The sequence below is a fragment of the Hibiscus syriacus genome, unplaced genomic scaffold (genome assembly GCF_006381635.1).
Source record: "Hibiscus syriacus cultivar Baekdansim isolate YM2019G1 unplaced genomic scaffold, ASM638163v2 tig00110945_pilon, whole genome shotgun sequence".
Lineage (NCBI taxonomy): Eukaryota > Viridiplantae > Streptophyta > Magnoliopsida > Malvales > Malvaceae > Hibiscus > Hibiscus syriacus.
In genome coordinates this window covers 1,002,949-1,024,307 of record NW_024062926.1, presented here as the reverse complement: position 1 = coordinate 1,024,307, position 21,359 = coordinate 1,002,949, and the positions used below count along the sequence as shown (strand labels likewise).

The following is a 21,359-nucleotide window of genomic DNA, read 5'->3' as shown; positions in this document are numbered from 1 at the left end:
TTTTACTCAAGCTGACCTCTGGTAAACTCTGGCCTTAAATAATGTTTTGTATGTACCTGCCTTGCGTAGAAATTTGATAAGTGGTGGGCTTCTGAATAAGGCAGGCATTAAGTTAGTTTTTGAGGCAGATAAACTTGTACTTTCATGAAATGGTGATTATGTTGGGAATGGGTTTTTAAGCAATGGTTTATTTGTCATAGAACTCATTTAATGAAAATAACGCTACCACTTCTGCTTATATTGTTGAATCCATTGATATGTGGCATGCTAGATTAGGACACGTGAATATTCATGCTTTAATGAATTGATAAATATGAATGTTCTGCCTAAACTAGACACAACTAGCTTTAACAAATGTGAAATTTGTGTAGAAGCTAAGCATACTAGACCTCACTTTAAGATTATTTCTAATAGAAAGACTGAGCTGTTAGAACTTATTCATATTGATCTAGCAGATTTTAGAAACACTGAAAGTAAAGGAGGAAAACACTACTACATAACTTTGTAGATGATTATCAAGATAAAAAAATTTATCTCCTAAGGACTAAAGATGAAGCTGAAACTTCTTTCTTATTTATAAGGCAGAAGTTGAAAATCAGTCAGATAGGAGAATCAAACGGGTTAGCTGATAGAGGTGGTGAATATGGATCTAATTTCTTAAAAGATATTTGTGAAAAGAATGGCACAATTCATGAAACTTCAGCCCCCTATTTTCCTCAATAGAATGGTATAGCCGAAAGGAAAAATAGAACTTTAAAAGAGATGATGAATTCTTTACTAATAAGTTCAGGGTTATCTGATAACATGTGGGGGGAAGCCATTATATCGTCAACTTATATCTTGAACCGAGTTTCTCATAAGAAATTAGATTCTACCCCATATGAATTGTGGAAAGGATACGCTCCTAATTTACAATATCTGAAAGTGGGGGTGTCTGGTTAAAGTGAGTTTGCCAGACTTTAAGAAGTCCACCATTGGACCTAAAATTGTTGATGCAGTTTATAGGGTATGCTACGAATAGTGATGCATACAGATTCATGCTTTTACAGATTATTCTATTTGTGAGTCATAGATGCTGTTTTCTTTGAAAATACCTTTCTTTAAAGGAACAGAGATTAAATGTCGAAACACAAATAAAATATATTCCATCAACTTCTTCTAGTAATCCTGCTAGGTCTTCTGAACAAATTGATTTTGAGCCTAGAAGAGTAAAAGGCAAAGAGTTGAAACCTCTTTTGGACCAGACTTTATACTTCATTTATTTCTGAGATAAATGATTTAGACTCCATTTCAGATCCTATACTCAAATTTTTTCTGTTAGATGAGGATCCTAAAACTTTTGAAGAAGCTATAAGATCCATCGATGCTAGTTTTTGTAAAAGCGTGTTAATGATGAACTCGATAATGTCTAATCATACTTGGGAATTAGTTGACTTGCCTAAGGGATTCAAACCAATCTTCAACAATGGGTCTTCCGGAAGAAACTAAGGTCAGATGGTTCGATTCAGCGGTACAAGACAAGGTTAGTCGTCAAAGGGTTTTACTCAAAGGTTTGGTTTAGACTACTTTGATACATACTCTCCCGTTACGAAAATCTCAACGATTCGTGCATTATTTGCGCTAGCCTCTATTCATAAGTTACAGGTACATCAAATGGATGTTAAGACTGCTTTCTTGAATGGGGATCTAGATGAGGAGATTTACATGGAGCAGTCACTAGGTTTTGAAGCACCTAGTATGGAAGGGAAGTCTGTAGACTTAAAAGTCACTTTATGGACTTAAGTAGGCTCCTAAACAGTGGTATGAGAATTCCATAAAACTATTCTTAGTTTGGTTTTGTTGTGAATGGTTCGGATGCTTGTGTGTATTCGAAGATGTTGACACTGAATCTGTCATCATAAGCCTGTATGTTTGATGACATGTTGATTTTCAGTTCTAACATCGAGTCCATTAACAAGTTAAGAGTTTCTTGTCCACTAAGTTTGAGATGACAGATTTGGGAGAAGTTGATGTAATCTTAGGTCAGAGTTACCAAAACTGAAAAGGGATTTTCTTTAAGTCATCACATTATATAGAGAAAGTGCTAAAGAAATTTGACAGTTTTGATGTCTCCCCTGTTCGAACTCCTTATGACCCTAGCATACATCTTGTTAAGAATAAAGAAGTAACATTTCCCAAACTGAATATGCTAAATTAATCAGAAGCTTAATGTTCTTAATGAACTATACTCAGCCTGATATTGCTTACGCTGTGAGTAGACTGAGTAGATATACTCATAATCCGAATGGTGAACACTGGATTGCTCTTAAACGCTTACTGAAGTATCTTAAGGGTACTTTGGATTGGAAACTTGAGTTCGTTGGCTTTCATGCGGTACTGGAAGGATTTGTGATGCCAACTGGGTTTCTGATATGATGAGGTAAGCTCTACGAGTGTATTTTTTACTTTGGTGGAGCAACAATCTCGTATAAATCATCAAAGCATACTTGTATTGCTCGTTCTACCATGGAGTCAGAGTTTATAGCTCTTGACCTAGCTGGGCAAGAAGCCGAGTGGCTCAGAAGCTTGTTAGCAATATTCCGTTGTGGGAAGACCGACTCCTCCGTTTCATTATTGTGTGATTCACAAGCTGCGATATGTGTGGCTAAGAACCAAGCTTACAATGGTAAGAAAAGACACATTCGCATAAGACATGAATCTGTTAGACACTTAATAAAGAATGAAGTGCTCTCTTTAGAGTATGTGAAGTCGGAAAGGAACCTAGCAGATCCACTTACCAAAGGGTTAAGTCGGAAACTGGTCCTAGATTCGTCAAGGGGGATGGGTCTAAAGCCCATTGGTCTAGGAATTCATGGTGGATACCCAACTTAGTTATCTAAGTTCCATGTGGTCAAACTACTGCCTATCCCTATGACGAATAATGTGCATGCCCATGATAGCATAAGTGCTATTAAATCATAGTCCAGGCTTTGGGTGGTCTTAGTGAGAAAGACTTGAATTTACCGATTTTGGCTGAACATCTATTCTTAATAAGTTCATAACCCAGAGTGAGTGGGTAGAAATGATGAACTTACCGACAGAAATGTTGAGTTTGTTAAACTCTTAATAAATTCAAATCCAAGTATTGGATGGTTCTAGTGAGAAGGACTTATTGAATTTACCGATAAATGAGGTTGAATATTTATTCTTAATGACTTCTTAGCCCAGAGTTTGGGTGGTTCATTTATAATGAACTTGAAGAAAGTCATCATACCCTTTGTGAGTTGAGCTATTATAAAGGCTCTTAATTATTTCATATCCCTTTTAAGGGTGGTTTATGTTGAGATAAACTTGGTGAAATAACTTATGTAAGTGAGAAGGGTTAGCCGCCTTCTATGAAAAATGTTGGGCCATTTTTCTAGCACACTTACTAGAATCCTAAGGTAAGATGGCCAAATATATACTTTTGTATATATATCTTACACATCGAGACTCAGTGGATGAAGGGTTAGTTGTGTGTTATGAGTTTACACCCCAATCTTAGAAAGTTCCAGACTAATTTCACTTATCTAAGAGAATTGCTCATCATCACTATTTACTAGTTCCAGATACGTTCACTAGTGCTTAGCAACTATCTCGCTTGCTCTTCTGGAAAGTTTATTTTCGAGTTTCAAAGAATTCTTTCGCATTAGTGGGGGAATGTTGGTAATGCTCAATCCCACAGTATTGGAAACACTATTGGGAATGGGTATTTATAGTATGGAATTCCCACTTCCTTGTTGAGTGAAAGAGAACAAGGGAGACTCTCGCGCACCGCCGCCGCCCGTCTCGTCTCGTCTCGGCTCGGCTCATGGTCGTGGTCGTGGTAATACGTGTCTTCGACACGTCCGCTCGGATACTATCTTTTTAGAGAAAATTCTTGAGGAATTTCTCTTTGAAAGAAACAAATGGAAAAATGTGAAAGATTTCAACTGATATTTATAGGCTGCTCAGGACTGTTTAATTTCAAATGATAACAGCTGGTTTATGAGAGTTATCAGAAATTAAACAGCTTTTCCTAAATTAAATCAAAAACGTTAAGATGTATCTGGACTAATTTCCAGCTTTGTACAGAGGAGACAAACTATTAATATCAGGAGTTACAAGAGTTATTTGATTAATTCCATGGGTTACATGATAATTTCGGGAGTTATAACAGCTGAACAATGATGCAATGAACCTGGACTATTTTTTAGTCAGGTTCATCTAGACGTTTCAGCTATTACAAAAGAAGAGATTTAATCCTGAAATTTTATGGACGATTTTAACCCTATTTCTAGTCTATAAATAGAGGGCTATATTTAGCTTCTCAACTCACTCTCAAAGTGTTTTCTGCAATTATTATTTCTGTGCTTTCCGATAAGAAGAGCAATACCACCGGCAGTCCACTCCGATTTTGGGTGTACGGAATTCGGAGCGACCGTGTTAACCTCGGGGGACGGTTCACCTACTGCAGCGATTACACACATAGGGGCGAATTCGTTTCTAAGGTAGTAGTTATACCACGACACGGTTTACAAATCTGTTCCTTTTAATTACTGTTTATATTTTCAGTCAGTGCTAACGGTGTAGTTTTGCCGTTCATATATCCAACAAGCATTGCAACAATGGGCCGAATGAGCAACATGCCTTCCGCTTACGTTCTTCATTCGTCAAAAATGTACCATGTAACGCTGTCCACAAGAATACCTTAATCCGCTGAGGCACCCTCATCTTCCACACAAAGTGCCAATCTCCTGATTGAGATGCCACAGGTTGGTACGATAAAGCTTTATACGCGGATTTCGTTGAAAACCGATGATCTGTCTCCCCTCTCCATGTAGGTCTGTCATTTCCAAACAGGGGACACGGGGGAAGCACTGCTGCAAAACGGTGACATACCTCTGCTGGTAATTTTGTCAAAAAAACAATTTCAATTCCAATTGTCATAACCATTTTTTAAAATAATTTTATATTAAAAAAAAACAATTATGATCTATTTGAAAAATTTTGGAATTTTGGAATTAATTTGAATTAAATTGAATTAGAGTCACCATCGATCTTTGGGATAGGTACGTCGAATACCTAAAAACGTCTTTTAAAACAATTTTAAAGAAAAAATATTTTTTAAGGAAAAAATTGGTCTGTGTTTACAAAGATTCATTTTTTAGGATTCGAGAGTCGATTACGCATGGGGAAGATTAGCACCCCACAACACCCAAAATTGATACGTAGTCACTTGTACATTGTCGTAAATGCGTGAATTCACATCAATATTTAGAATATGATCCGTTTATTGAACGTTGAATAGATTATTTCGAATTATTTATTAAGGAAAATTCTTCGACTTAAAAAGAAATCTCGAAATTTGCAATCCTCCATCGGGAGATCTATCCCATCTATTTCTTATCTGTAAAAAAAATATTCTACCCTCGAGTTGCTCGAAAATATTAAAATCGAGTAAGAACTCAATATCGGAATTTTACATGGAATTATATGAAAACATAAATTGTCAATACTTAAATTTAAACAGAATAAAATATCATAGAATATAATAAAAATATCACTGTCACTTAATAAAATATTCGACTTATTTCAAGTTCTCCATTCGTTTGAATATTGTATTGAATCGTGCTACCTCTATAAGGTGGTGCTTTTCACACATTCTATGAGAGTATTCTTGATAATGTTAGAATAAAAATCTTGACAAATAGTAGTATCAAATATAAGGGTATTTAATATCTTTAATAATAATAAAACGCTTTTTCCATTATATATTTAATATTTAATGTTAACAAGGATCTCAAAACTAATTAAAATCTAAGATATTTACATACATGAAATACGAGGAGCTGAAATAAATGAATAAAAAAACACAGCAACTAAAAGTGTAACTAAAGCACAAGATACTATACATGATGATACTCAAACAATTATAAAAATGAACAAAGATCAAAATAGCCGTAATCTATTAAGTAATTTAACCATAAGCTTATTTATCTAGGTTTATACAGTGACCAAAGACAAAGCATGTTACACTTAAAATCTAGGACATAAATCCAATATTAATTTATTAACAAAAATTGAAGATCAACATACGCATAAGCAAAATTAATATTCCAAATTAAATTAAATGATTCACATCAATATTATCAAAACATGAGTAAGGAAGAAAGTGTAATCACAAACAAAATTAAGGATTAGGAACGATAATAAAACAAGTTTCAATTAAACCAAATAGCAATATTACAAGTTCTAAGAAGTACTAAAAGTGCTATTTCCCCCTCCCAAACATAAGACACGCTCAAACCTTTTCCAAACCCCTTTAGTGCGTAATTCAACCCTAAATTATCATTTGTTTATCTCCTCTCTGCCGCCTCTCATCTAATCTCCCTATTCTCTTCGTTCTTTCTCCTTTCATCACCATGAGAAAAACAAAAACAACTCCCCTGGCCCCAGAAACAACATCTATAAACCCTTAAATTCCGATCCTAGACCCATATTCGAAAGAAAGGAGTTACCTTTCGTCCTTTTGAATAGATTTTTATCCTCCTTTGAAGAAGATTCGGGACTCCAAATGCAAAGGTGAGATTTTTTCAAATGGATTTTCACTTTCAATTTTATTTTTGTTCGAATGGTGGTTGTTTTTTTTTCGTGTTTCGAATATCCTCCCTTTTGTTCCAAAATATCCTTGTTGTTCGAATCACTAGCTCTTACTCTTATCTGTTTTTCCTTTTTTTTTTCTTTTTTTCGTTCCCCACCGAAAACTCTATTCTTTTTTCTTTTGATTTTTTCGTGCTTCCCTTTTTCCTTCCCTATTTTTTTAATATGAAATATCTCTTTTTTCATATTTTTACCCCCCTTCGATTCAAATCCTCTGTTTTCAGATCTCTCCCCTGTCTCTCTTTTTTTGGTTCCCTCTCCCTCAAAAATATCTTGCATGCTCCATTTTTGGATGATTCTGGGCGAAAACAATGTGCTCGTTGATAGGGATATGATTTCCCTAGGTGAAATCCTTGATTTGGTGGGATTTTGATATTTTTAATTGGGTGGTTGACTGATAGGGTTGTTGTTTTGGTTGATTTCTTCACTATTCAGCCAGATTTTTATCATTGTTTGGCAGGTTTGATGATGACGGCGGCTGTACAAATTTTCGGTGGTGACGGTGGAATGTTCACGTGACTGGGAAGCTGAAAAGTCAGCACGTGCATCTCACGCGTGAGATTGAACGACCTAGCTTCTTGTTGGCGGCGACTGGTAACAAGATGTGAGAAACCCTAGCTGAATCAGGTTAGATCGGCTGTAACCGGTTCAAATCTTGGGTAATTCATTGTAGTTGGCTATGGCATTGGGCCCTATTTGGGGTACTGTTGGGTCTAAATATTGTTTTTTTGTTGGGGCTTTGTTGATGGGCTTCAGGTTAGGGCCAACAAAATGTAAATAAATATTATTAATAAAATAATAATTATTATTACTATAATAATAATAATAAACAATTAACACCTGAACAAAAATGAGTGTGCTGTCTTTTTTTACACATTTTTATCTTAATAAGAATATGATAAAAATGACAAGACAACGAATTTTTGTCTGGTTCTCCCTTTCGCTTTGACATTTGATTTTAAAGACGGCATTGCTCTTTCATGTTGAAGAGATCTGGTCGCTTTCATGTAAATTGTTTGTTGAAGATGATGTTTCTTTTCGAAGAGGAAATCGGTTTAATCTGGAGATAATTTGGTGACATCACGGTTCTTACGGGATGAGGAAGTCTGATTATCTAAGGATGACACGGTTTCTTCGTGTTGAGGAGATCTGGTCGTATGAAGACATTGTTCTTTCGTGATGAGGATTTTACAAACAATTAAAATAATAATAAATAATTAAAAATCGAACAAAAACGGATGTCTAGATCAATTCCCTTAATACATTACCATCGAGCATATATGAGCTGGTTTTGGTCAAGAATTGCCCGAGCAATAAGAAGCCAGGGGATTATCCAAATTCAACCACTTATCATTCCAAAAATCAATGATCTCCCATTACCAACATTCCACCCGACATTACTCTGAAACTCCTCCCAAATACACAATAGCCCCTGCCAGAGTCTCGAACTTCTTTGTCAACGGATATTAATCGAAGGAACACCATTCTATTTATACTTGCTTTTCACCACCTGGACCCATAGCTTATCCACATTTTCCACCTATTGCATTCCAATTTTCATGAGAAAAACCTTATTTTGACACCAAATATCTTTAAAACCCAATCCTCCTAAAGCAACAGGCTGTTTCATGGTCTTTCAACTAACCAAAGGAATTGAGCTTGAACTCGTACTAGAGCTCCAAACGAATTTCCTAATCAAACTCTCCTTGTCACATACTCTCTTGGGCAGCCACGTAGATTACATGGCATAGCTCAGAATGACTTGTAAAATAGACTTTGCGAGCGTGATTCGACCCTCTAAAGATAAGGTCTTCCTTGACCATCCAGAAAGCCGTTTTTTAACTTTATCAATGATAATGATACGTAGCCTTCATTATTCTGTTGTGAATGAGTGGCACTCCTAAATACTTTCCAAGATCGAGAACAACCTCGAAGCCAAAAAATTGAGCCAACAATGTCTTAGTGGTTGAAGCACAATTCTTGGAGAAATAAATCTGAGTTTTAGAGACGCTTACCCGATGTCTTGAACAAAGACAAAAATTCTCCATAATCGCTTTATTCACCCATGTCTGCTCCAAGGATGCTTCCGCAGACAAAATCATATCATCAGTAAAGAAAATGTGGGAGATTCTGGGACCATCCCTTGAGAGACAAATTTGGCGCCATCTCCCCTCCGAAACGTTTTGATTAATAGCATGAAATAGACGCTCCATGCACAAGATAACGAGATAGTGCGAGAGTGGGTCACCTTGCTTAATTCCCTTTGTAGGCATGAAACTTTAGGTAACCTCTCATGTAATATCCCAAACATCAGGTCAATGATTAAAGTGTAAGAATTTAAAATTTAGTGGTTTGATTTTGATAAATTAAAATATTCAAGGATTGATTTGGAAATTTTCGTTTAGGATATTTTATTAAAGATTGAAGGATGGAATGGTAAATTGGTCTTCTGGCATGAAATGAACTTAAAATTCATTTTAATGTTATATAACATGTGAGAAAAGAAAGGAAAAGAAAGGCCTAGAGAATTCTCCTCATTTTCTCTTCTTCATTTTCCACTGTGAACCTCCATTGCTAAGGTGAGTAAATTTGAAGTTGATTGTTTCTTGTATTTTTGAATTGGTTTTGAGTTTTTGAGTGGTATAGAAGCTTAGGAAAGCTTAAAGATGATTAGAAGCTATGGGATTGATAAGTTAATGGTGATTTGGTAAAATGAGTTTTTAAGAGAATTGAAAAAATTTTATTTGTATTTGGATTTTAAAGGTATATTTGACTTGTCAAAGGTTTGAATAAGGTATTTGAAGTATTAGAAAGGATTGGAAACATGTTTGAAGAATGGGTGTGGTTTTTAATTTTAAGTGTTCTAGTGAAATTTTGGATGTTATAGGGAATTAATTGATATAAGTGGTTGTGATATGTTATTGAGTTTAAGGGAATAAATGGAGTTAGAAGTATGAGATTTAGGTAAGTTTTGGGTAAAATTCGAAATAAAACAAGTGAATTCTGGGCAAGGGTATCGGTATTGGAAGAACAATGTCAATACTATATGAATCGGATGAACATAATCGATATTGAATGGGTAGTATCGATACTAGGGGTATCGATACCAATAGTAAGGTACTGATAATGTAATTGAAAAGGAAATTCGATATTGAGGTAGGTATCAGTACCATAGAAGGGAAATATTGGTACTGGTGTAGAGTACCGATACTGTTCAACCTGAAATTGTGAATTAGGTGTTTTATTTAGTTTGTGTAAATGCTGGTTGGTTAACAATTATTTGAGCTCCGACATTCATTTTGGTCATGTTAACTTGTAGATTTTGATCGAAAGCAAGTACCGAACGAATCGACATAGTAAAGAGATTGAGCGAAAGTGAAAAGGATTTTGTTTAGGGCTTAAGTGAGGCAAATGTGAGTGCAACTTACTTATTTTATATTTGATATGAGGGCGGCTTGCGATGAGCCAACCTCAAAGGTTTTCAATCGAAAACAATTTGAATTATTTTATGAAATATCTTTATAATGTTTTACCTAAATTGTATTTCCGAAGCACTATTTTGATTTGGTTACTATGAGTATATGTGTTCTATGTGAATAAATGATCATTTTAAATAATGTTATGTGAAATAATTACATGGTTAAAGCTCAAATTATGTGCTATGAGAATCAGAGGTATAATTGGCATGCCAAGAGTCGAGGGTTCTACGTGGTCCTTCAGGACAATTCTATGTGGTCCTTCAGGACAATTCTATGCGGCCATTCGGGACAAATCTATGTGGCACTTCGGTGCATATTTTACGTGGCACTTCGGTGCAAATTCTACGCGGCAATTTTCACTGCAATTACAGTGCACAACCTCAAAGTACTCACATACCTTGACTTCTCAGTGATATATGTTGGGCTATTTAACAAGTTAATATGAATTGAACAATGCATAACAATATATGTTATTTATGTGAAATGTATCTTGTTTTTCGTATTCAATGTTTCTCTTGAAATGTTTAAGCAAATGTTTTAATGTTTTATTATGCTCATTTATGCCTCACTAAGTCAAAGACTTAACGTGTGAATGTTTTCACACATAGGTTCAAAGAAGTCAGAAGAGTAAAGCTAGGTCAAGACATCATACATTTGAAGAAGATCAGATCAGACCGATTTGAACAGTATGTGATTTTGTTTTTTGAAATTTTGTTGGCATGTACTACAAATGTTTAAATCGCAAATGCTCTAATATGTTTTGTAACTATACTATTTAGAGTTTATGTAAATATATTAAGTATTTATTTTCATCATGTAATATTAATTTCGATATTAACTTGTGTTATGAGGGTTTCACCACAAAAATAAAGATAAATAGTCAAATATTAATCGGACTTTCAAAGAGTCAAAGCGATTGAAAAGTTAATGTTACAACTCAGATTCGTATCCGGGTCGGGTCAGAATTAAGGGTGTGACATCTCTATTCCACAAAACCTGAGTCGAAACTGAAGTAACACAAATCATAATCCACTTGATAAATCGCTCTGGTAAACCCACCTGTATAAGAGTTTCCAGAATTGATTAGGAGCTTAGTTATGATTTTGTACGACACCGAACACAAGCTAATTGGATGGAATTGAGTAATGCTTTCCGGTTTTCACTTTTGGAATGATCACCAAGAGCGTCCAATTCGCTCATTCTGAAAGAACACCTTCTTCAAGGAATTGAATAACAAAACAACAAACAAAATCTCCCAGGACATTCCAGTTCTTTTGAAAGGACCCCGCTTGATAACCGTCGACCCTAGGAGCCTTCATTGGGTCTATCATGAAAAGATATTGGCGCACTTCCTCCGCACAAACAACTCGGATAAGTAAATTTTTCTCACCGTCATCGAGTTACTAGTAACCTCCAAACGCCGTCGTATTTGGAATCTATCTCCCTTCCGAGCTAAAAAGTCTTCGAAAACAGTTCACAGGATGCTATTTAAGCATATAGATTGGTCCTCACACCACGATCCATCATCTAACTTGAGCATTCGAATAGTATTCCTCCGTATACGGTTCACCATCGTAGCATGAAAGAAGCGGGTATTCAAATCCCCTTTAGATATCCACTTACTCCTAGATTTCTGATGTCATAGACTCTCCATTTGTTGCAAGACCAAATCCATATCATTTTTTAGATTATCATAGAGATCCAATAGAAATGAAGACTCCCTTCTCTCTTAAGTTGTTTCGATACCCTAGATACGAGCCAACAGCAAAGTTTTCCTCCTTCCTATATGCCCAAACAATTCCTTATTCCAATCCCGAAGTTTACCTTGCAAGCTTAGGAGATTGTCGACCATGTTTGCTTTTTGGTCCCACGACTTATTAAGGAAATCCGCATATTCCGGATGATCCATCCGGGCAGCCAAAAACGAAACAAGTGGCTTGTTTTTTTAATCACATTCTTACTACTTAACAAGATAGGACGATGGTCCAATCCTATTCTCTGAAGATGAACAACAACCGATGAACCAAAGAGTTCAAACCAGACACCTGTCCAGTCGTTGACTCAAATCCCCCGCTGCCAAGTAAATTGGAGGCCATTGTACCCCATATCAATTAAACCTGATCAGAACATGAAATTACTAAACCTTTGGCCCCAGTTCTTCGAACGGAGCCCCCTTCCTATCTTGGGAGCTATAAATCGCATTAAAATCCCCCCAAGTATTCAGGGAGAATTGTTTCCTGGTTCCAACGCTTGCAATTGATCCCAAAGATCCTTCCGAACAGCACCGTTCGGACTAGCATAAATAAACAAAATAAAGAAGCTCCTGTTGGTCACACTATCGACTCCATAACAATGTACAAATTGATTTTAATCACCAAGAAATCAAGACTAACCGTGTTATGCCACAACACCCAAATTCCACCTGAAAAGCCATTAGCCTCGATTCTAAAAGAATTATCAAAACAGTCTTCCGAATAAATTCATTAGTCTGCTGTCCACTAATTCGAGTTTCCAACAATGCCATTATCTCCGATTTACGATTCTTCAATAATAGCTTGAAATAGTGATTGAAAGCAAGGCAAGAGCACCTTGAATATTCCAAAAAATTACTTTAACCATTAATGAAAACTAGAGAGCAAACACGTACTTCTCTAATCACATACCATTCTAATCCCAACTGGACTTATCCAGAGCTTCCTCGAAGGGTAGATTACCACGCCATTGCACCTCATTATTCAGCTCTACTGGTTTATCTTGCAAAGCCGCGAGTCCTGAGCTCATAGTAGTAATACCATTGAGTTCATTATGCATGGCATTTACCCATTCCGAAAGAACCGGCTTGGTCGGCAATTTGTCCTCTTTCTTTTTAACTCTCGTACCCTTCTTAGTGATTCCTTTTGGTCCCAACGCATTTTTAGAAGGAATTTTTAAGGATGAGCCTTGCATCAGACCTACAGGTGCTCGACCATTACTATTCTTCAGAGTCTTATTATGAAAGCCTTCCCCTATTCGGATTGCCATGTGCTTCCTATTTCCCATTACAGAGCTAACCTCTACCACCCTATCCTTTGATGCTACCACTGCATTTTCTTTACTGAACTCTTTTCCTCTCTCCTCATTTTCCTTTGGCCCTCCATTTCCCAGCGCTATGGTTGTCACTTGATTATTCGCCTGGCTATTTGAGTTCACCTGAATCTCGACATCCCCTTTAACGTTTTCCTTTTCCTTGAGAGTAATTCCTCCTACCTTCCTTATATTGCTTAGTTTTCCTTTTGAATTCTTATCCCCTATTGCAGCCAAATCTTCTACAATTGCCTTACCCGAATGAGCTATCTTTTGGTTTTGTTGTTACTCCTCAACCTCCACAGGCTCTAGCGCCATGAACCGCGACCCCCCTGGACTCCCAGCAATCCCGTCATTCTTCTTATCTTGATTCTGAGCTTTCTTACTCTCACAAACGTTCCTTCTCCTGATAACCACCTACATCCATGGCCAGTAAGGTTCATCCTGAACAAGCGCTTCCTCTCTCACAGCCATAATACCATTTTCACCAGTGTTTTCTAACACTCCACAACTCTCTTTAGCATGCCCATACTGTCCACACTTATAGCAGATAATAGGAATACCTTCATATTCCACTGTTTGATACCGGTCATTATCATGATTCCCGACTAAAGGCTTTTCAAGATTTACTACAATTGCTAATCGAGCAAATCTACCCCGCTTACCATCGGTTGTGTTGTAGTCAACTCTTACTATTTGCCCAAACGCGCTTACAATTACTCTGAATAAACTCTGTATAATAGGGATAAGGCAATTCAGGTAGGCGAACCACACCAAAATATGCTTCGGGTGATCTTCTGACGTGGAAAAATTTCTTGACCATGGTTGCACTGTGAGATAACTCCCGTAGATCATCCAAGGTCCCCCCACTAACACCGTGTAGTAATTCTCTTTTAGCCCAAACCTAGCGAGGAAATATTCATTATCCAAATTCACAAGTTGCATCCCACCTCTCGGCTTCCAAAGGATTTGAGTACGATTGAGTAATGCTTGATATCCTATCTTGTTCCCCAACAATCTTACCACTACCGACAGGGAAAGCTTCTTATCTATGGTCTGGTGCACACTCTGTGAAAGTTGTATATTTAGTATTGAACCATCCATAGAGAAAACAACATCGCCATCCCCTAATTCCACATCCAATTCCTGAATAGGGTCGTTGGTTCGATTGCTTCCATCCCCAGTCACCATATCCTTAAAGGAAGGTTTCATAGGAATAGCCGGTATGTTAGATTTAGCCTCCTTACAGGTTCCGCAACACCATCACCTTTCTCACCCATATCTTTCATCATCGCATCGCCATCAGCGTTCTCCATTACCATCACCGCCGAAATATTACCACGAGGCTTTTTCTCCACCGGACGATCCTCTATGGTGGCATCAATATTCGTGCGTTCAAGCACCGCCAAAGAGACAACCGAAGGGATCCCGTCCGGCGGCCGTCCGGATGGGGAAAAACCAATACTATCATTAGGGTTTCTAGTCTTTTTGGAAGGGTTTCCAAACTTTTCGGAACTTACCATCTCCTATAAGCGAAAGATAATGTTGCTCATGCTTTGTTATGTATTCATTTTCATCATGCATAATAGTGTTAATATTTTTTTTATAAAATAAATTTTATTATTTTTTTAATAAATAAGCAATATAATGTTACTATAATAATTTTTAGTCCATTTCAATTAAATCTTCCATTATTTTAACCCAAAATCCAGATAAACAAAAAGCCCAAACCCATTTCTGAAATGAAACCCTAAGAATCCATACTCAGAAATCAACATATATATTTGTTATATTAATCTAATTTTGCGTCTACACTTTCTCTTCGATTCCCCCATCGTTCTAGGTTTTTGTAGCATCACCGCCAGAAGAAATGGTAATAAGTAGTTATTATAGATTAATTCTCTGTCGTAGTTTACGGAGAATTTAAATGTGAAGTTCACTCTAAAATTTGTTTTTCTTTTCACTTTTTTTTTTTGATAGGGGAAAGGAAATGGAAGCTTTGGAAATAGAAGAAATAAGACCCATAACCTTTGCGTTCGATGTGGACGCCGTAGCTACCATCTCCAGAAGAGCTGTTGTGGTGCTTGTGGTTACCCTACTAAAATGTAAGACAGTATATTTTTTTGAATCCTTATGTTTTTATTCATTGTTGCTTGTTTAGCTGAACTTAGAGAAGGTTGTAAATTTTAAGAATTAGCTATAGTTACTCATTCCATGAAATTTTTGGCTCTATGTTTTATTGATTTCGACTTAAAATATTACCAAAACCATTGCCGTTTTCTTTTTTTGATTCTTCTGATCTTTCATGTCTGTGGTTATAGTGTAGATTTTAGGTCAAAATTATTATGTCAAGCCATCTTTGATTGTTATTTCTTGGTTGAAGATAGCATCCTGGATCTGTGGCCGATTTATTTTCCAGTCAATTATGTTTCTTTAAAATATTGGATTTATATATATACCAAGCTTTTATTGCCATTGAATCCCATTTGCTGATCCTTGCTGACTCATGCCTTGAGCTGGCAATTTCTGTTGACCATTCCTGTGTTTCCCTTGATTCGTGACAAAAGATGGTTGCTTTTCTTTTTCCTTTCTATTGGTGTGCTTAATTGATAATTTTCCTCTGTTGCTGCTGCTTAAGTTAATTCTGGTGTTCTGTTTTTTTCGATTTCTGAATTTACAAACGAGAAATTTTGTGATTTTATCAAAACATTAGTGTACTTATATTTTTCTTATATCTACGAACAGAAAGTTCTGTTTTATCATGTATCTTCACAGCATCAGTTTGATTCTCGGGGTTTTTTACATTTGATACAATAGTGCTATCCCATTGATGAACTAACTATTGGCAAATCTTTGAAGCTGCTGGTTCTCATTAATGGCTGACTCGAGCAGCATGGTGATATAGTTTAAACAAAGTCCAAAACTACATCAGCAACATACAAAAGCTTGATTGATTTTGGGGGTTCTCTTGCCTTCAGTGTTTCAGCCAATAATTCCGTAGTTGCACCATATGCAATAGAATCTTATTTCAGCTCCTGAAAATAGCTAATGTTTCCTTCAGGCCTTTTTCCACCATTCTTTTTCTTCTACCGCTTGTCGCAGTTGGTGAATATCAGTGTCATGGGGATCTGAAGAATGAGAACTTAACAGTTGGTTCGATGGGGCTTTCTCCTACTGTCTCGATAAGATTATACAGGTGACATATGAAAGTCGGTTGCTCATATCCTTGTACCAATATTTACATTTTTATTAGAACTGGATCACATTATCTGGTTCTGACCTAGCCAGCTAGCATATTCCAGGTCGATTTTCTTTGCAGGAATGCTAGCATCTATAAGCAGAAAAACCGATACTAGCATTGAACGTCTCTGGTGAACTTGCCCCAGTCTGTTCGAAGTTCTTGAGGTGCGGATGCATACCTGTTCAAGAAAAAAATTGTAATGGGGCGACAACTATACGCAAGTTTGCAACTGCCAAAAGGCATACTTAACTCCTATGTAACGACATAACTTTGATGGAGGAAAACCAAAACAGAGTTTGTAAGAGAATCCGGCATTCGGATAACATTTTAAGAACTTTTTGCATCTGTGTCGGAATCCAACTGATTCATAGTAACAGATAAACTAAGCCGTAAACCTAAGACTACATAAAAGATTATAAATCAAATATATCAACCCCCCATGGTTTAAAGTTGGAAAAAGTGATTCAATTAAGCTCCATCCCCATGTTGCTCATGGGAAGGATACATGATTTTACTCATACAAGGCTTAAAGAAAGAACAGATTATAGAGGAAGGCAATTGAAGGTAAAGGATACCCATATCCAGGCAAATCCACCAAGTACCAACTATCATTGAAGGCAAGTTTCCAATGTTCCACCGACTGGAAAATTGGGACGTATAAAGTTTCTAGGCATGTATTTACTCATACAAGGCTTAAAGAAAGAATCGATTATAGAGGGAGGCAATTGAAGGTAAAGCATACCCATATCCAGGCAAATCCACTAGGTACCACGGAAATGGTTGATGCATTGCGTCTTCCCTGCAAATGATAGGAATTTACTTACCTCACAGTCCAAAAGTTTCATTAGGAATCACATTGTTATAATCACACATTTATATTTATTTATCAAGTAAATTCTTTTTTGATTGTTTGATATTGGTTGCTTGCCGTTATCCATAACAAAAAATAGTTCATTTCACAATTTCTAGCTTCTAATATTTCTCAAATTCAACAAAATTAACATCAACAAAATGCAGATATCTTGCTTTAAAGCAGACATTTTATGTTGACAAGATTCTCTAAGAGTAAACAATCCATGAGCCTAAGCATTATACCTGTCATAATTTGCTTTATAAATCAACTTTACCAGGTTTCTTAGACGTGAGAACAAGACGTTTCCTTCTTACTAGCGAATTAAGAAGCAAGGATTTCCCAACATTCGACCGATCGACGAGCACAAATTCTGGCAACCCATCGGAAGGACAATCCTCAGTTCTCACACTGATCTTCACGAACTCAGCTTGAACCACTTGAGCATCCCTTGCGTACTTACTCAAAACTATATTCGACCCTTTCAAGATTCTGGTGCTTAAGACAGGATCAACGCAAGCAACCTCGGTTTCAGGTGGAACTAACAGCTTGTCCAATGAAATCTCAAGCTTCGGCTCCTCTGGGAGTGAAAAACCAGTGATAGGTATAAGCTCGGTCGTCGAAAGAGAGGAGAAAAAGGTTAGGGAAGTGAGTTTGATGAAGGGGAGTCTTGGTTTGGGGAAGAAATTGAAACTTGGTGGCGAGTTTCTGAAGAATAAGTACTGGAACCATGGAAGCTGCGTTAACACCTAGAATAACAAATTGAGACTAAATTGAAACTAGAAAAAAATAAAAGAAAGATTCAATTTTTAAAAAAAAAATTAAATAGAATTAAAAAAAACAAAATATTCTTAATTTTTTATCATGAGATTGGAATCAGTTAAAGCATGTCGCTACACAATTTCCTTAAGACAGATTTTCGATCACTCATTGGTGCTCAAAATCCTTTGATCGTCTGTCTCTCAGGATACAATAACTAGACGATCAGATACAATAGCACAACAATAGAGATCACGAATTTTCCTTGCCTTCGACTATCACCGGAAAAACTAAGAGAAAAGGAATATCTTCTGAGAATGAGAGAAAATATTTTCAAGAGAATAAAACTTCTTGAATTTTGAGTTGTGAAAAACTGAGAGATTTGCTCAGTATTTATAGGGGAATTTTGAGAGTTTTATTTCAACTAAATCTCTTTTAATATCTAAATTTAAATAAATAATAATATCTTTTAAATTTAAAATATTAAACTTGAGAGATTTACTCCAATCAGATATATTTTAATATCTAAATTTAAACAGATAATAATATCTTTTAAATTTAAAATATTAAACAGATATACACTCCTTTTATTATTCAAATTAAACAAATATTATTTTTAATTTAAAATATACAAAATTATATAATTATCTTTTAATAATCAAAGTTAAAAAGGTAACATATACAATTTTAAATTGACATATTAAAAGAGTAATTATCCTACTAATATTCAAATTAAATCATATCTTTTAATTTGAAATATCTAAAAGGACTTTGAATTTAATATAAATATTAAATCCATCAATGTAATTCACCATTTTTTCTAATAATCCCCCACATGATTGAAATTGATGATTTAATCAAAAACATTTTGACACGGTGTGGTGATAGCCTCTACGATCGATAATTGCATAGAATAGGTAGGTGTCCTCCTTTGAACCTTCCCTAGTGACAATATATTTACTTTACTGGTTAAACAGTATTGTCACTTATGTAAACGATGGCAAACTTCACACAACTACCCCTCTGATAAGAATTTAGTTCTTACGGGTACGTCCTTAAAGCCATGGACATTGCATGGTTCTGCAAGAGTTTGAGAGAACTATGCCTCAATAGTCTCCTTGAAGCGACCCCACTTCACTCTCACATAGGTGATTTATGTTGCTCGGCTTACCGCAACACATAATGGTCACTAAAAGCCTAGTTTAGCCTATACCACTTTGATCATTGTTTACATCATAGGAACGAACTTGGGATAAGAAAACCTCACATTGATTGTACATGGGTTATGCAATTATATTGTCCCTTTGAACCTAGATCTTGGGATCTCTAATGAACAAGGTAGGGTTTTCCTTCACATAACACATTTAAATTTCAAGGGCTTTAGTCTCATTCCTTTAGATGTTTCTCAACTTGATCTCGATTTAAACCTTTGGATAGCGGATCTGTGATGTTATCCTTTGATTTTACAAAATCAATAGAGATAACTTCATTTGAGATTAGTTGTCTAATGATATTGTGTCGACGATACATATGTCTCGATTTACCATTATACATGAAATTTTGTGCTCTAGCAATTGTTGCTTAATTGTCACAGTCTATATATATTGTGGGCACAGGTTTCGTCCATTCTGGAATATCATCAAAAAAGTTATGTAGCCATTCTGCTTCTTCTCCAGATTTGTTTAGAGCTACAAACTCAGATTCCATTGTGGATCTAGTTATTATCGTTTGTCTGAGGATTTCCAAGACACAACTCCCTCTCTTAAAGTGAATAATATTCACTTGTACCTTTGGAATCTTGAATATCATATATCCAACTGGCATAAGAGTATCTTTATATGTTGAAAACATTTTGATATTTCGATATAACAAATTAAGTTAAATGAATTTTAAGATTTTCCAAAAGATTTTCCGAGTATATTCGATATAATTATTCGAATATCAAAATATTACTCCAAATATTTCAAATGTCATTTTTAATCCTTACTCAAGTGTAAAATTAAGTTTTAATCTTAAAATAATTTCAAAACAATTTTACAAAGTATTTCGAACTGTTTCAAGGCAAAAATTCCAGATTGTCTAGAGGGAACCGATTCCCCCTGAATGGTTTGGCTCTGAGAAAAACAGAATGCTCGGAGGGAACCGATTCCCCCCCAAGGGGGTACCGATTCCCCCTGATCAACGGTCAAAATATTTTAATTTTACACTTAGGGAACCGATTCCCTATGAGGGGGTATTGATTCCCCCCACGCTCTAAGCTATTTTATTAATTGATTTCACACTAAAACGGCTCTATTGACTCCGCTAATCATCTGCAACGTTCAGAATCATTTGAAGGTGTATTTAAACAAGCTTAGAAGCCACTGATCAATAATAAGAAAACACAAGAAACAAGTATCAAGAGAGAATCAAAGAGAAAGCAGCAAACCTCAAGTTTGAGCATTTCAAGTCTATTTTTCATTCAATATTCATTTTACTTTCAAGAATACTACTTGTACTCAATTATATTTATTTTTTAGTGTTCTTTTCTTTGTTCTAGAATTTTGCAAACAATCTACCTTGTGAGGATTTCCTTGTAAGTTTGCAAATTTGTAATATTCTCTTTGAGAAAAAGTGTTCTTAAGAATTTGGGTATATTCTTGAGGGAGTTGTAAGGTTATCTCTTTGGCCTCAAAAGAAAGAACAAATTAGAGAATTTGTTGGAAAATCCTTAGTGTGGATAGCTAAGGTAGTGGACATAGACTTTGGTTGAGAAAGTCGAAACACTCTAAATCTCTGTGCAAATCTTTTCAATTTTCTGCAAAAGCTTCCACCAAAATTTTAATTGTCAATTCACCCCCTCTTGGCCAGTTCCATCGATCGATTAACTCAACAATTGGTATCAGAGCCTCACTCATTTGAAGGTTTAATCGCCTCTTAATTTGATTCAGGAAGAGTTATATCGATTATCAAGTCATTAATGGCCTCTACTTCAAATGTCGACTCCGGTCTCGATTCGATGCCCGTCAACAAGCCTCCTTTCTTCAATGGAGCTAACTATGCCTATTGGAAGAATATGATGATGTATTTCATTCAAGCAAGTGACATGTGAGCATGAAATATTGTAGAAGACGGATATATCAAGCCTCTCACTCATCCAAGATTGTGGAGTGAAGGAGAGACAAGAATGTTCCAGCTCAACTCCAAAGCCATCCATATCATATTTTGTGCTCTTGGACCAGATGAATATGGAAGAGTTTCATCTTGTACAACCGCCAAAGAAATATGGGATATACTACAAGTCACTCATGAAGGCACCGACGAGGTA

General features: G+C 36.0%; 1 pseudogene; it reads right to left on the bottom strand.

Annotated features, from left to right (window-relative positions):
• Nucleotides 1-16,225: 16,225 nt before the first annotated feature.
• On the bottom strand, nucleotides 16,226-19,759 carry LOC120147901 (annotated as a pseudogene).
• Between the last annotated feature and the right edge of the window lie 1,600 nt (nucleotides 19,760-21,359).